This window comes from Hyaena hyaena, unplaced genomic scaffold (assembly GCF_003009895.1).
Source record: "Hyaena hyaena isolate Hyena2069 unplaced genomic scaffold, ASM300989v1 scaffold_208, whole genome shotgun sequence".
NCBI classification, from domain to species: Eukaryota; Metazoa; Chordata; class Mammalia; order Carnivora; family Hyaenidae; genus Hyaena; species Hyaena hyaena.
In genome coordinates this window covers 2238334-2255658 of record NW_024080839.1, presented here as the reverse complement: position 1 = coordinate 2255658, position 17325 = coordinate 2238334, and the positions used below count along the sequence as shown (strand labels likewise).

At 43.3% G+C, this 17325-nt stretch overlaps 1 long non-coding RNA gene across 1 annotated transcript; it reads right to left on the bottom strand.

Moving 5' to 3' along the window:
* Positions 1-2529: 2529 nt before the first annotated feature.
* LOC120238436 lies at positions 2530-13791 on the bottom strand. The gene is made up of 2 exons (XR_005530224.1): positions 13672-13791; positions 2530-2788 (listed from the first exon to the last, which is right to left on the bottom strand). It is a non-coding gene; the product is annotated as an uncharacterized LOC120238436 (long non-coding RNA).
* Positions 13792-17325: the final 3534 nt, after the last annotated feature.

Sequence of the window (17325 nt, the reverse complement as noted above, 5' to 3'; positions counted from 1 at the left end):
GCAGTAACCTTAGCTAGCATTTACTGTGTGTTTAAAATGCATTTTATAAGCATTATTTCATTAATTCCTCATAAAAATTCTAATAGTAAGGAACTGCCTTTAGCTGTATTATACAGATAAGAAAACCCAGACCTGTTGAAGGCAACAAACTTTCCCAAGATCACATAGTTTGTTAGTGACTCAAATCCACATCTTTTGACTCGAGAGCTTGAGCTTCTAACCATTTAACCCATCAGCCAGCTCCTAACCTGATGCCATCCCTCTCAGTATTGTGCTCCACCTCTGCCTTTCTTCCCACCCTACCCCTCCATATCTTCACCCATCCCTTCAGACCTATCCAAGACTTACATGCTTTCTGAAGATTTCCCAGACTGTTCCCCTTAATATGATGCTCCCAGCAATTCCATATACTGTGTAGCCCTCACCTTCTCCTGCCCCTCACTGTTTTCTCTCTGTGTGTGTGTCATACAAGTGGAGACTTTGTGTGGAGATTTTGCAAGATCTAGGTTAAATTCATGCCCAAGCTAAGGCATTGCCCCAAACTCCATGACACAGCCAATTCCTGCTGAAAGCTGCCCTGTGTATGCACCATGGCTCCCCAGAAACTGCACTCTGCCATTAGCTTTCATGTCAGGGGCTGTGAAATGGGAACAACGGGAAGTTTAGCTGGATAGATCAAGCACCCTTGACTTCTCTCAGTCACAGGCTCAATGGTTCAGAGAGAAGAATGGAGAGCCGAAGTTAGTTGTTTCTATGGAAGAGATGATCCTGCCTCTACCCTCTAGGTGTCTGCCTACTGCATGTTCACAGATACAAAACCCCTTTAAGAGCATCTGCAGAACAACTCACAAGAGAATGCAAATGTAGTACAGAGCACAAAGAAGTGCCAAGGGGGGTAGGGAGTTCAAAGGAGTGCTCAGTATGCAATAGCACCCTTCAGGGAAAGTTTCTTGGAGATAGTGAGCAGAGTTTATAAAAATTAAAAATAATACTGTCTTGGTACAAATGCAGTACATGCCATGACAAACAAATCAGAAAATACAGACAAGCAAAGAAAGGGAATTCTAAAAACCCACCTACAATCTCGCCCACCCAAAGACAACTTCTATTAACACCCTCAACACCTTGACAACTAGATTTTACATGAAGCAATGTGCAGAGCTGAAGCACAGGTTGTGTGTGTGTATGTGTGTGTGTGTGTGTGTGTCAGAGGAGTGGAGAGGGAGCAGAAACAGTCTTGGCATTCTAGTCTATCCTGGGGAGTAAGTGATGAGAAATCTATTTGATAGGATTGAGAAGTAGAGGCTTGAAGAAGAGGACTAACAGATCTCTCAGACCAGGCAGAGATTTCAAGCAGTCAGCAATACCAAGGTCACTAGCTGAACAGTGACCCAATTAAAATAATCATAGTAGCAATAACAGTGAACACGTGTTGAGTGCTTCCCATGTACATGGTATTGTGCTAAAGACTTTACATTCCATCATCTTGTATAATCCTCACAACCATGCTATGAAGTGGGATAGTCTCACCCATATTTTATGGTGGGTAAGGGGTTTGCCCAAGTTCACCAACCCATACACCAGGGTTTCTTAGATAGTGTACTCTATAGGTTAGGTTACCTGCATCAGAATTCCCCGAGGTATTTGTTAGATCAGTCAAGACAATAGGAGTCAAAAAACCCAAGACCTGTTGACTCCATGGTTTGATTGAAGGTCATCTTCAGGCTGAAATGCTTCTGGTTTGAAAGTCACCTGTGAGCATGCCCAGAAGATACCTGTAAACTAAGAAATGCCCAGGGCTGTCTTCTGAGTGATCCACAGTCCCATTTCCTTCTAAAAATGCTCTGAGTCCTGTGGGCTCTACACGCCTTTCTTCTCCTTGGATTAATCATCTTTCAGCCCCAAATCCCAGAGAGAGCCTTCTATAGGAGGTGTGCTGCCCACAAAGGCAGCCACGAGATAGTGTAGGTCAATCATTCAAGGCACCGAAGGGGACAGTCAGGATCAAGGGGTAAAAAATGGATTGGGAGATTAGGATGACAAGGGAAGACTGGGAACAAAGAGCCCACACCCTGATGTTGTCCTTTTATGTCTTCACCTGACCTTAGCCAAGTCCCCTGGCCTTCTAATCTCAGGGCTCTTATCTATAAAATTAGGGAGTTGCCCTTAATGGTCTCAAAGGTCCTTTCGGCTAGGTGGGAATATACTGTCTAAATCCAGCATGTACTTCTGCTGCCCTTGTTTACCTGGGGGCAAGTCCAGAAGCCCAGGAGTCTCATGGCCACCTGGAGGGCCATGGCAGATACCTGCTTATGGGGACCACCACGGCCTTAACAAAGGTAACCTTCACCAAGGAGGCTGGGGAAGACCAGGAGTGGCTCCAGCCCTGGACGAGATGCTGGGGCCTCCCTAACTGTAGAACAGTTCAAAGACCTTTCATGTACATTATCCCATTGGATCCTTTCCACTCCCTCATAGGTTAGCACTTATTATAGCTCCATGTGACCACAAGGCAAAGACAGAGAGAACACTGTGGGAATCAAAATGTATTTTCAAGAACACCCAGGGACAAGGTACAAAAGTAGCAGCTGGGAAGAAGCACTTGGTTGCCAGGCTTTCAATTCCAGACTGTGAGGCAGGTTTTGCAAGTTACCAGGAAAGTTTCCCCAGCAGTGCTCAGGATCCACCTTCTTTCTCTTTGTGCCACTCTCACTGGTTGGCTGGCTGCCACTCAGCATGGAGCCAGCCCTCTATTGGGCTGAGTTCTCCTCTGTCACCTCTGAGGTACCTGTGACAAGATAATTGCCATATTAATAAATTTGCTGTATTTTTCCATTGCCTTCTCTTTACAAGCAGGCACTGTTAGTCAGCCTTTTTGTTTTTTCTTGCCTTAGGAATTCTTGCAGGACTGAAAGCAGAAGCTGCTTGAAGCTAATAGATCTTCTGTTTGGTAAAAAGCCCTGGCTCATTTATGAGATGATGCAGACACCCTGAGGGAGAAGGGGGGTGGAAGCAGGAGAGCTTTGAAGGACCAGAAAAGAGAAAGAAGTGTGCTCAGAGTCCAGAGTTAGAAAACAACTCTGATTACAAGAACAGAGCCCATCAGAGCCTTGGTTAAGGGCCAGATCTCAGGGGATACAAGGCCTTAAGCATTGGGTTTCCAACCTCAACAAAGATCCCTGGGCCCTAAAGTATGACTCAGAAACACTAAAATCACCAAAGTGGATGAGACCTGAGGCACCAAAGTGTGGACTCTCAGCAGATGAGTGAGATGCCTCTACACTGTTGTCCAATTAGGCACAATTTTCAAGGGATTGAGCTCCCAGAATGACTAAATAAATTTCTACTCACTGAACAGGACTGGGAGTTCAGAGTCAGATTTATTTTGATTAAAGGGGAAAAAGCAGAGGAATAAAATATTCCTAGCTCAGCTGGGTTGTGTAGTAAGAGTCACACTTGACACGTATAGAAGCATGAATGACCCCAGGGCACTGGTGCCACCAGTCTGTGAAGATACCAGTTACATCTTCTTAATACTCAAATCTTATTAGTGCTAAGCTCTCCTCAGCTGATGTAAGAATTCCAGTCCAATTCTTGGACTGTTGGTTAGGAGGCATTAGCCGCAAGTAATAGAAAACCCAGATTCAAATATATAAGGAAATACATTATTTCACTGAAGGGAATTGCAGAAGTTGTGGGCTCCAGGTGTAGTCCAATGAGAGGCTCAAAGTATTAGGGACCCAAGTTGTCTTTAACTATCTGCTTTTTCTGTCCTCAAGATGTTGGCTTTGTCCTCCAGCTGATTCCCTTTGCGGTAATAAGATATCTTCACCAGATACAATAATAGCTAGAGGAAGAAAAAGACACTCTTCCTGTATCTGCTTCTTAGAAGCACAAAAACTTTCCAAAAGTGCCCTGTAGAATTCCATTCATACCTCACTGGCCAGAATTGGGTACATGCCTATTCTTAACACTATCTCTGGCAAGGAGAATTGAGTCACTGTCTTGATGGGAAGCTAAAGAGTCCATCACAACACTGATACTTTCCTTCTCTCAAATACAGGCTTGCTCACTATAAGGTCACATGGACACCTCCCCTTCCCATGGTTGGGTTTGGGTCTTTCTTCATTTATGTTAAACGCTTTCTCAGGGACCCTAACGTCTCCCATAGAGTGGAAAGCTCTCAGACTTTCTACTGAATCCCAAATGCAAATGCTGCTCAAGCTTTCTTTCCCTTGGAATTCTTTGGTAGAAACAGGTCCTTAGAGGAAGTGGGGAACTGAGGGACCCATACTCCTTTTGCCAGACAAATCCAACTTCAGTTCTGGCCCAGCCAAAACCTTCATTGTGTGTTTGTGTCCAGCTTGTGCCCCAGACCTCATCTTGTCTTCTGGACCCAATGGGGTCAAGGTGGGCCACCAGCAAAGAATGCTGCACAAGCCACATTGGGAAAAGACTATTGGTGCTACTTTTCTCAGAAGGATGCTCTGTACATGGCATTATGATTTCCGCTTCAGATTATTCACCACACTGATATTAACCCTATTTTACATTAGAGGAAAGAGGTATGGAATAGTAAAGTAGCAGGCTTAAGGCCACTCAGCTAATTAGGCAGCAGAGCCCAGAACATTCTTCTATAAGTATTTTTGTGGACAAAGCCTAGAAATTTAATTGCTGGTTCACAGTATGTGCATGCGCTTCTCTATGAGAAACTAACTGCCAAACTGTTTTCCAAAATAGCGTATGAGTGTTCCAGTTGCTCCACATCCTCATCAACATTTGGTATTGTATTTTATTTTTAGCCATTCTAGTGGTGTATATTTGTTTTAATTTGTATTTCCTGGCTGACTAGTGACAGTGAGCCCTTTTTAACATGCTTACCGGCCATTTGTATATCTTGTATGAAGTGTCTGGCCATCCTCTTTAATTGGGTTACTGCTCTTATATTAAGCTGCAGAAATGCTTTATTTTTTTTTCTCAAGGGTGCATAAATTTGTAATTTTGTTGTGATCTTATACATTGATATTTTTCTTTGATAGCTATTGTTTTCGGTAAGCTGTCCCAAAACACCTTTGACTACTCAGAGATTACGAAGATATTCTCCTATTTATCCTTCTAGAAGCTTTATAGTTTATCTTTTACATTTAGGTCTATGATTTCTCTCAGATTAATGTTTGTGAATGATGTGAAGTGCTGGTCAAAGTTCATGTTCTCTTTTTCTTTAATGTTTATTTTTGAGAGAGAGAGAGACAGAGTACAAGTGAGGGAGGGGCAGAGAGGGAGAGGGGAGGGGGACACAGAATCTGAAACAGGCTCCAGGCTCTGAGCTGTCAGCACAGAGCCCAACACAGGGCTAGAACCCATGAGCTGTGAGATCATGACCTGAGCCGAAGTTGGACACCTAGCTGACTGAGCCACCCAGGTGCCTCCAAAGTTTGTGTTTTTAGTATGGAAATCCAACTGTTCCAGCATCATCAGTTGAAAAACCTCTCATTGTACCATAGAAATGAGTTGGCCATGCTGTCAAAATTATGTAGCCATTAAAATATAGGTCTTTTTCTAGACCATCTTTCAGTTTTGATGTATATAACTATCCTTACCCCAATACCCTAGCACCTCAATTACTGTAGCTTTAGAGTAAGTTTGAACACACATAGCTTGAGTTCCCTCATTTTGTTCTTCTTTTCCAATACTGTTTTGGTTATTCTAGATGCTTTGCTTTCTTATACACTTTAGAACTGGTTTATACACCGGGCGCCTGGGTGGCTTAGTCGGTTGGGCGTCCAACTTTCGCGTAGGTCATGATCTCGCGGTTCGTGGGTTCGGGCCCCGTGTCGGGCTCTGTGCTGCCAGCTCAGAGCCTGAAGCCTGTTTCAGAGTCTGTGTCTCCTTCTCTCTCTGACCCTCCCCTGCTCACGCTGTCTCTCTCTCTCCTAGAAATAAATAAAAAAATATTTAAAAAAAAAAACTGGTTTATACACACATACACACACACACACACACACACACCTACTAGGACTTCGGGATTTCACTGAGTTAGGTAGGCATAAAAGGAAAAACCCAATTCTTCCCTACTATGTCTTTCTTCCCTGTGAGTCTACTTTACACAGAATATTTCACATCTGACACTTCTGGTCACCAAATGTGTGGAGTTTTTTCCCCACAATAACAAGCAAGTCTTGGATACCAGCTGAATATCCTATAATTTAATTCAATTCTGACACTAACTACGTGGAGATAACATCTGGTCAGGGCTCAGTCCCATAAGACTGCCCTCTTCCCTGAGAGGCCAGTTAAAATTTGTGCTTCTTAGTGACCACTATGAATCAGAGCTTCCAAAGACCCCTTCTTCAGGTTTGATTAATTTGCTAGAGTGGCTTATAGAACTCAGAGAAATGCTTACTTACATTTACCATGTTATTAAAGGAGACAGATGAACATCCAGATGAAGAGATACTTAGCACAATACCTGAGAGGGTCCTGAGGGCAGGAGCTTCGGTCTCTGTGGAGTTGGGATGTGTCAACCTCCTGGCATGGACGTGTTGGCCAGCCTGGAAGCTCTTCAAACTCCATACTATTGGGATTTTATGGAGGCTTCCTCACATAGGCATGATCAATCATTAACTCTGTTTCTAGCCTGTCTCCCCCCTCTAGAGGACGAGGGATAGGGCCAAAAATCTAAGCTTCTAATGAGGGCTTGGTCTTTTTGATGACCAGCCCCCATCCAGGAGACCACCCAGAATTGCCTCATCAGAACAGATGATGCTCTTAGTTTTCTTATCACTTAGGAAATTACAAGGGTTTTTGGAAATCCATGCCAGGAAGCAGGATGAACTCCAAATACATATTTCTTATTATAAATCACAACAACATGTTTCCACTTCAGTATGCTTCTCTGCCGGTGTACCAATCCTCTCCAGGTTCTTTTCTGTCACAAAAGAGAAGGATTTCTCCACATTTTGAGGACTAACTCCTCTGCCAAACTTTTGATTTCATCTCAGTCTGGCTTCTCTGTCCTTTCTCCAACATTTCAAACCCTCCTTCACCAGTGGCTCCTGCCCTGTCTTCAAACTTCCGTTTGTGTGTGTGTGTGTGTGTGTGTGTGTGTGTGTGTGTGTGTGTTCTTTCTAATATTGAATTAAACTCAGGAATACCTGGATGGCTTACCAGGTCATACCATGTCATGATCTCATGGCTCGTGAGTTCGAGCCACCATTGGGCTCCATGCTGAGCCTGCTCGGTATTCTTTCTCTCTCCCTCTCCTCCCTCCCCTTCTCTGCCCCTCCCCCACTCATGCTCATGCTCTCTCTCCTTCAAAAATAAATAAACTTTAAAAATTTTTTAAATCTTGAATTAAATTCAAATGAGCTTTAGTACTCATTCCACTCCTGTCTTCCCCTTCCAGGATTCTCTCTGGTCACATATAACTGCTGCCTTCCCTTCTTTCATGTCTACTCATTTCTTTAATCCTTGTAGTGGAGGGTCCACCTTCTATCATCAGTTTCCAGAACTTCTCAATTACAAATTCCAATCTACAAGACTCAGTGCTTCATCTCTCTTCAGGTTCTCCTCTTTGTGATGCTGTGCTCTGGTGACTTTCTCTGTCTCCTTGGTGGTCCTCTCTCTGTGACTGTTTCTCCTTCCTTTATAGACATTCCTGCCCTTGTTTGGTGGCCTCAAAAGAGATGAAAAGCCATCAGACAAATACCCCCAACTTCCCACCTGCAAATCTGAAAAACCATCATTTTTCTGGTCAAAATGAAACATTTGTCTCTTCCTTGACCCAGTTGGAGCAGTTTCTCCAACTTAAAGGAAATCCCATCTTTCCCACCTTCTCAGGGACCTCTCTCTAACAATTAGCTTCACTTGTTCTTGAATCTTAAATCTCTTCTCTGCTGTTCTTTCTCAACATCACAAAAACATTGTCTTCATTTCTTTATTTAAAAATAGCCTTATTTTCACTTCCTCTTATACATAGTTTATAGTGAAACTTTCTAAAAGAGTTGTGTGCACCCACTGTCTTCTCTTACATCCTTTCTGGTCACTCCTCAGTCCTCTAAAATGAGACTTTTGTTACCAGTGTGTCAGTAAAACAACCTCACCAAGGTTACCAATTATCTCTTTGTTGTGAAAATCCCTTGGACCTTTGTGGCCCCTTGACTTATTCTTGATAGCATTGACATTGTTCACCACTTCCTCCTCCTGCATCCCCTTCCCATGATGGCTTCCTTTCTGCACCATGGACAAGTCTCTCCTTTGGATTCCGTCCTAAGCTTCCTTCTTTTCTCACTTTCCGAGTGGTCTCACCTATTCCTTCACTCCACAACTATTTATTTTAAAATTATTTTGGGGCGCCTGGGTGGCTCAGTTGGTTAAGCATCTGACTTCAGCTCAGGTCAGATCTCATGGTTCATGGGTTCAAGCCCCACATCAGGCTCTGTGCACAGCTCAGAGCCTGGAGCCTGTTTCAGATTCTGTGTCTTCCTCTCTCTCTGCCCCTCTCCCACTCATGCTCTGTCTCTCTCTGTCTCAAAAATAAAAAAATTAAACTATTAAAAAAATAAAATAAAATAATTTTTAATTTTATTTATTTGAGAGACAGAGAGCGTACACATAAGAAAGAAGGGCAGAGAGGGAGAGAGAGAAAATCTTAAGCAGGCTCCACACTCAGCTCATCCCATGACCCTGGGATTATGACCTGAGCCAAAACCAAGAGTCAGACACTCAACCAACTGAGCCACCCAGGTATCCCCACAAGTATTTATTGAACACCCACTGTAAGTCAGGCACTGATCTAAGCCCTGAAGATATACAAGTGCCTGTTCTCATGGATTTAACAATGGTGTCAATTCCATCTGGATACTGAAGACATATAAGTTAGCCTCTAGCCCAGATATCTCTCTTTTATCTACTTGGTCTGCTTGGTTATTCCACATACACCTCACATTCAGTATCTCCAAAACTAAAATTTCCATCCTCAGCCCACCTCCAGACCAGCTCCTCCTCCTATCTCAGTTACACAAGCCACAAAGTGCTCATCATCTTTGTTCACCATTGTTGATTCTTCACTTTCCTTCTCCTCCTAATATAATTTATAACCAAGTCCTATCAATTATACCTTCTAATACTCAGGTGCCTCTGGAATCCATTCACTGCTCTTCATGCCCAACACCATTGCTTTAGTTTAGGCCAACATCCCCACCCTTTTTATTCCCAACAAGTCCCTCCAGTCTTGATCATTTCCTCACCCCACCCCATCTTCCATCCATTGACTGCAGTGTGAGCCAGAGTCATTTTCTAATATAACTATGGTCACAAGACCTCCCTGCTTAAAATTCCTCATTGCCTTTAAAATAGAAGCAGACCCCTTTAACATGACCCAGAGAACTCCTGCCTACCTCTCCATCCCATCTTTTCCTACTATCCTCTTCAGTCTCAACTCTCCTGCCACACAGACTTTCTCTCCCAGTGCCTGGGTGTGCCATGCCCCCTCATACCTCCTAGACTTCAGAAGTGCTCTACTGCTAGCCTGAAACACTTCCCCACTCAGGAGCATACCCCTTCACCTAACTAACTAACTGCTACCTACTCTAGTCTCAGCTTAAATGTTACTTCCAGAACACTTTCCTTAAAATCTCTAGTCTGTATTTCAGTGCCATCCTATCCTATCCATCATAGTATGATTTTTTAATTTCTTTTGTTGTTTCCTGTGCCCTTCTCCCACCACCATTGGACTCTAAGCAACAGGAAGGTAGTGACAAGGTCTATGTCACTCATGTCATATTGTATTCCCCACTTTTAGAAAATACCAGTCAACACATATGTCAAAAGAATGAATAATTTCTTGCCCTCTCCTTCTGCCTTCTAAATGCAGACACTGTTTAAGATTCATGTCTCTGAGCTTTGCTCAATTTCCTTCTTTATCATTGATTCCTATGACTTCAATGATCAGGTCTGCATGAAGAAGTCTCAAATCTACCCACAGGCTGGATATTTCTGAGCACCAAGTCTGCATTTCCAACATTATGCTAGACATTCATGCCTGCAGGGTTTTTTCATCACCTCAGATAAAGGATATAAAACATTAAAAGCATGCAAGGATATATACTCAAGGATGTGTAATGTAACACTGTCCATAATATTGAAAAATTGGAAGCAACACAAATGCCCATCAAGAGAGAATTGGGCAAATAAATTCCAGTCCTGCTGTAGAGCCTTAGTAAGACGAAAAAGATTTATATACTGACATGAAAAGATGTCCTTGATATACTGTTAAGTAAAAAAGCAGGTTTTAGAATGATAAATATACTTTCATTTCATCTTATTCAATTATTCAACATGCATAGATCAAGCATCTACTACGTGCCAGTGTCTACTCCAGGTGCTGGGGGTGTACAAAGACCAAGACAATGTCTTTGCATTTACAGAGCTTTCAAAACAGACAATAAACCAATCATACATATATGAAATGTTAAGTGATGATAAGTGTTATGAAGAAATAGCATTGGGGCACCTGGCTGGCTCATTTGGTAGAATATGTGACTCTTGATCTCAGGATCATGAATTCAAGTCCCATGTTGGGCATGGATCCTACAAAGAAGGAGAAGGAGGAGGAGGAAGAGAGGAAGAGGAGGAGGAGGAGAAGAAGAAGAAGAAGAAGAAGAAGAAGAAGAAGAAGAGGAAGAGGAAGAAGAAGAAAGAAAGAAAGAAAGAAAGAAAGAAAGAAAGAAAGAAAGAAAGAAAGAAAGAAAGAAAGAAAGAAAGAAAAGAAATAGTGTTATGAAATGTGCTATTTTAGGTAGGTGGTCAGGGAAGGCCCTTCAGAAATAGTGACAGTTGAGCAGAAACCTGAATAGAGGGCAGGAATCTTGTGAATATTTGAGGAAAGGACATTCTAGTCAGAAGCTTGGCCACCACGAGACCTGTCATAGTAGCATATTTAGGTGGCTCTAGAAACAGCCAGGAGACTTGTGCAGCTGGGACAAGTAAGGGGAGAGAGTGGTAGAACATGGGGCCACACAGCCCACCTGGACCCAGGCCCAGGCTCTGGAGTCCATTCTAAGTGTGATGGAAAGTCAGTCTTTGGAGGTGTGTCTGTTACAACATGTCAGTGTCTCATTGAAAAAAGCTAGAAAAATATATACCAACTGTTATCAGAAAATATCTCTGGGACATGGGACTACAGAAGACTTACATTTTTCAAAACCATACTCTTCTGTTGTGTTTGAATATTTTATAGTGAGTGTGTATTAATTTAGTAATCAAAAAAGGAAATGATGATTTAAAACATTTGTGCATAATCTTGACTCATCAACTCCCTTTCAAGAAAAACACCCAATCCTTTAAAAAAAATTAAATTCATAAAAATGTGTATATAAGGATGTTCATTAGGGTGTCTGGGTGGCTCAGTCCATTAAGTGTCTGACTTCAGCTCAGGTCATGATCTCATGGTTCTTGAGTCCGAGACCCATGTCAGGCCCTCTGCTGACAGCTCAGAGCCTGGAGCCTGTTTCAGATTCTGTGTCTCCCTCTCTCTCTCCCCCTCCCCAGCTTATGCTCTCTCTCTCTCTCTTTCTCTCTCTCTCTCTCAAAAATAAATGAGTAATAAAAAAAATTTTTTTAAGATGTTCATTATAGTGTTGTTTACCAAAAGCCAGTAAATAAACTGGTATTGTTCAACAATAGAGAATTGGTTGAAGAAATTATAGTAAAATTATATAATGAAATAGGATCCCTTACAAAGTATGTCAGAGAATATCACCCCAGGCTCAAAGCCTAGTTCAATGCTCAAATCTGAAATCTTTTCTGGACACATCTGCCTAAAATGACCTCTTCCTCCTTGAACCTTATTTATGCTTATTGTCTATTGGCATTTTCTGGCCCTTCCTGGATACTATTCCATTATGAAACAACAAATTTAGTTCACACTTAGCTCACCATAAGCTTTGCTAGTGGAAGTAGAGCAGGCAGAACAATTCCAAACAAAAGATAATTCATTCCTTTGTAAATGCATCACACCATTTATTTTGCAGTTGATCCACCATTCCAATTAGCTTTCCTTATGCTAATATGAAAAGTAATGAGCTTATCCCAACACATACACAGGTGGCAAAGACCAGAGACTCATAAAAAGACTGAAGTGTAAAGTTCCTTTGGGTAGGCCCCCGGAGTGGATCACCAGCACTGGGATCCAGAGAGCTGTGGGGGCCCTTCCCCTACACAATCACCATGTTCAAATCACTGAGAGACTGGAATGTACCCCTCTCCTCAGGCTTCTGTGCCCTGGGCTCTGGGCTTGCAAGGCTGGGCTACCTGAGCTCAGTTCTGAGCACTTGTGTGTGTGTGTGTGTGTGTGTGTGTGTGTGTGTGTGTGTACTTCCTCCTGGCCAGGCCTTGGGGCAGTGAAATAGTCCCTATTGAATCATTGCGAGGGGAGGAGCTTCTTCCTCCAATCCGTGTGGCTGTACAGCTGACTCAGCAGCTTCCACAGATGCCAGGACACAGTCCTTCTACCCACCTCACAGTGGGCAGGGCAAGAAGGGTAGGATGTCCCTTGAGAAAAAGGAGCCTTGCTTATTCCACAGCCATCCCAAACTTTCTTTGGTGTGACATGAGGGCTTACTGGGGAAGCTTCTTCCTCCTGGCAGCCTTGAGAGGCAGGCAGGATTTTCTACCAGGTGGAGCAATTAAGGGGGCCCGTATATAATACTCCTCTTTCCTATCAAGTCCTCTGCCAACTGGTAACTCATAGGTTACACAGGAGTTAACCAACTGAGCATATATTTATTCCTGCTGAGCGCTGGTACTGGTGGATGTGTTTGCCTTAGGGCTACCTAATTGTTGTTCTTGTTTTTGTTGTTTTTGCTTTGTTTTTTAGGGCTGCCTAATTCTGAAGCCCAGAAGGGTCCTCTACATGGATGGTTAGTCTCTTAAACTTTTTATTGATCCCAAAATGGGTTGTTGGGTGCCCTGTTCAATACACTGTGCACTAACTCACCAGCTCTTGTTATGAAAAGGAAGGGGAAGGTATTTGGGGTATCAGGGTTTTTGTTTTAGGGGGTTGTTTGCCTTTAAAAATTCCCAGGAGAAAAAATCCATTGCTACAATCAATCTTTTTCCTTTGTTTCTCTCCCCCCACCCTCTTCTCTACCTCCTTTGCCTTCTCACATCCGTACCCTTCCTTCCCCATTTGCCAGTTCAGCCAGGAAGTCCTCTCTCCCCACTCCTGGCTTCCTATCTCACCTCCCCACCCAGACAGGAGATGGAGGTGGTTCTAACAGGAGATGATTAATGCCCCACAGATCCAAGGAACCATCACTCTTGTCACCTGGCTTTCATACCATCTCATGGTCCCAACTCCCTCTGAATAGAAAGAATTCTAAATTATTTTAAATCCTTAAGAAGGCAGAGTTCACAGCCCCACTGGCTGAGGTGCTCACAGTCATGAGCCAAGACGGTGCCTCTCACGGTGCGATCTGAGAGCCCAGAGCTAAAACAAAACAACCCCTCCCTCCATACAAAAGAAACCCTCATTCCAGAACCCTGTTGTTCAGCTAAACAAAGATTTAGGTGCCAGGCTTTTTGCCTGGGCAAACACCCAAAGGTAGAGACATCTTGCTCTGAGGGAGTTCACAGTCTGGCTTCTCATAGCTAGACTTTTCTGGAGTGTACCTGGTCACTGGCCAGCAGCATGAATCCACCTTCCTGCCTCAGCCTCCAATAGAAATGGCAATTCTGCTTCCTTGCAGAGTCATAGGATCCTTAGACATCCCAGTATCAGAGATGGCAACCGAGGCCTTAGAAAGAATCGTCCTGAGCAGTCACACAGCTGGTAACTGTGTTGGGCCTGAGCCTGTTTCCTGTCCCCCCCCCCCAACCCCCATCACCCTGCTTCCTAGGCCTTCCTTTGAGCCATGAGCCAGGCAGAATCCATGACAGCTGGCTGCTTCTGGGCATGGCCAGAAGGGGGCGTGACTTCCAAGCTCCCCTTGGTAGCTGTCCAAATAAACTTCCCAGCATGCTGAGAGGCTCAGCAACTCCCAACTTAGAAGGACAGTTCTCTGTGAGGAGCAGGGCCAAAGAAACTCAGTCAAGTTAGCACTGATACTGTCAAGCTCTCTGCACAAGATATTAATATGATTGCCTCCTGCCCCCGTGGCCAGAGTCCCCCAATGCCCATGGCTCTGGACTATGCTTGACAGCATGGATTTTTGGCCCTTGAAAATCATCCAGTGCAGGGTTTCAAGCTAGTGGCCCCAAGCCATTAACAGGTGGCAAAATCTAATTTTTTAAAGGAAAGGAAAGAGTCAAAAATATCAGAGTATAACTAACATACCAGTGGTAGGCAGAATTCTCAGAAGATCCCCAGTGACCTCACATAATCCCCTCCCCTTGAGTGAGGACAGGGCCTTGGATATACAATGGGATATCACTCCCAATATTACAATGGTCACACAGCAAAGGAAGGGATTTTGCAGAAATAATTAGGGCCCATAATCAGCTGACTTTGAGATAATCAAAAGACTATCCTGGATAGTCTATCCTGGATAAGTCTAACCTAATCAGGTTAACCCTTTAAAAGAAAGGTTCTCCCATGAACTTGCAGAAGCAAGCTGCTATGAATTCTACAGCTGTAAGGACTTGACCTCTGCCAGCAACCATGTGAACATGGAAGAGAACCTGAGCTTCAGGACGGCAGTACCAGCCCACATCTTGACAGTGGGCATCCGGCTCCATGCGCCGGCACTCTGACCCATGAACACAGATGTAATAAACACACTAAGGGTGTGGTGATTTGTTGCACAACAATAGAAAACTAATATAATACTCCAGTAGTAAAGATAAGCATGACTAATTTTTTCGGTTATGTATAGTAATATATAAATATTACACCATGGTGCAAAATAAATGTCATGTTTTGAGATGTGATCAAAACTTTGAAAGGCACTGATGTAGTTAGAGTATGATTGATTCAAGGTTATGCAGCCATTCCTAGAAGAATCAAAACTGGAATCCAAGCGTCCCTAGCCAATGCTCCCTCTGTCATACCACACTGCTTCATGTCATTAGGAAACATGAATTCCATTTCTGAAAGGAGAGAAGAGTGGGAAAGTGATGGATTATCCTGGTCAAGTCAGTTCCTCCTGAGTCAGGATATGGCCACTTCATGACATTCTTCTTTTGTCAGACTAACCTTCCCTCCCACCCCCACCACAAGGTCTACTCACTATATGGTATTACTATGGGTTAAGTGCTTTGCATAAATGATCTTGGTTAATTTATGCATCAGGTAAATGGAGCAGACATCATACCGCTATTTTCCAGATGACAAAAGTTAAGCTCTGAGTTAAGCAAAACATACCCAAGACACAGAGCTGGTACATGGTAAACTCAGGATTCCAACCCATGCCTGATGAATTCCAGTGCCTGAGTCCTTCATCGTATTTCTGACCCGAGATTGTGTGGGTTTCCCACAAGTAATTCTCCAGTTCTCTGGGGACATCAACTGTCCTATAATTTAATTCAATTCTGACTCTCACTACCCAGGTCAAGTACTCAGTCCCACAAGACATTCCCCCACCTCAGATGCCAATCATAAGTAATGGGTCCCAAGTTGACCTACACTTCTGCCCACATGGCAACAAATCAGAGGTTCCCACAATGCTCAATTTCAAGAACTTGCTGTAACAGCTCACAGAGCTCAGGGAAACACTTAAAGTACTATTAAGGGTTTATTATGAAAAATACAAATGAATAACCAGATAAGAGGGATGTAGAGTGAGGTCCAGATCTGTCCTGAGTGTGACACCCTCCTAGCATGTGGATATATTTACCATCCCGGAATCTTTCTGAACCCCTTCATTTAGAGTTTTTATGGTTCCATTACACAGTCATGCATGCTTGATTAAATCGGTGACCTTTGGTGGATAACTCAGTTTCCAGCCCCTCAGCCACTGGAGGTCACGAGTGGGGCTGAAAATTCCGACCCTCTGATCACATGGTCAGCATCTCAGGCTTGCAACCTCCACCCTGCAAGAGTCACCTCATTAGCATAGCTCAGCTGTGGTTGGATGGGGCTTATTATAAATAACAAAAGATTCTCCCATCACCCCCGTCACTCAGGGAATTACAAAGCTTTTTAGGAGCTCTGTCCCAGGAACTGGGGATCAAGATCAAGTATAAATTTCTTGTTATGTTGTAGCCTGTTGTAGCTCTTGCAGGGGTGCAAGAGCGTGTGGCTCCAGGGGTCCCAAACAGACCAGGTTAGGCCACTTTTCTGCTGACAAAAATCCAAAGGCAGAGAGACAAGCAGTGGTGATAAAGAAAGGAATTCATTTCAGCAAGACCAGCACTGGGAAGACAGCAGACTAGAGTCTCAAAGACTGTCTCCAAAGTGCTGAAAACACTTGCAGGTTTATGTGAGGAAAATGTGGGGCAAAGGTTGGTTGGGAATGTGCAGACGGGCAGTAAAGGTCAGGTCGGCCATTGTCTTGGGGTCAGGCATGCAGGGTCTTGCTAGTTCAGTGGAGTACTTCATTGCTTGAGGAGGTAGTTAGCTTCCTATCAAGGGATGCTTTGCCCACAGAGTCTTTTGCCTGTGTTAAAAGATAAGCCAGAAAGAAGAACTTAATCAATTAGAAAGTACAGACTGGGGTCAAAATGGAGGTAGTTGAAGCCTCTTTCAATATTACAAATATCACAGCTGTTAACTACTAAGTGCACTGAGCCTCACAGAAAATTGCTCTGCACATACTCAGACTTTGTGGCTGGGAAATATCCTGGATTTGGGGGGAATCTACTCCTAGATGGTAATACATAGCTAATATTTATTGAGTATTTATTCTTTGCTGAGCACTGTGATAGGCACTTTACATTCATTATCTCATTAACTCATCACAAACCTGTGAGAGTAAATACTAGTATTATCTGCAATTTACAGGTAGCAAAACAGAAACTCAGAGAGAGGTCATCAAGAAATAACTTATTATACTGGAAATGCTAGGATACTTCACTATTAAATAATCCATTAATATAAGTCCCCATTTAAATGGGCCTAATGAGGAAAAACATGTGATTTCACCCTAAATGATAAATAAAGCTTTTGACGAAATCCAAAAAAACAGTGCAGCCATCGTGGAAAACACTGGCAATTCCTCAAAAGGCTAAAGATAAGATCCAATAATTCCACTCTTCAAATAGACTCAAGAATTCAAAACATATGAGGGGTGCCTGTGTGGCTCAGTCGGTTAAGAGTCTGACTTCAGCTTAGGTCATGATCTCATGGCTCATTGAGTTCAAGCTCTGTGTTGGGCTCTGTGCTGACAG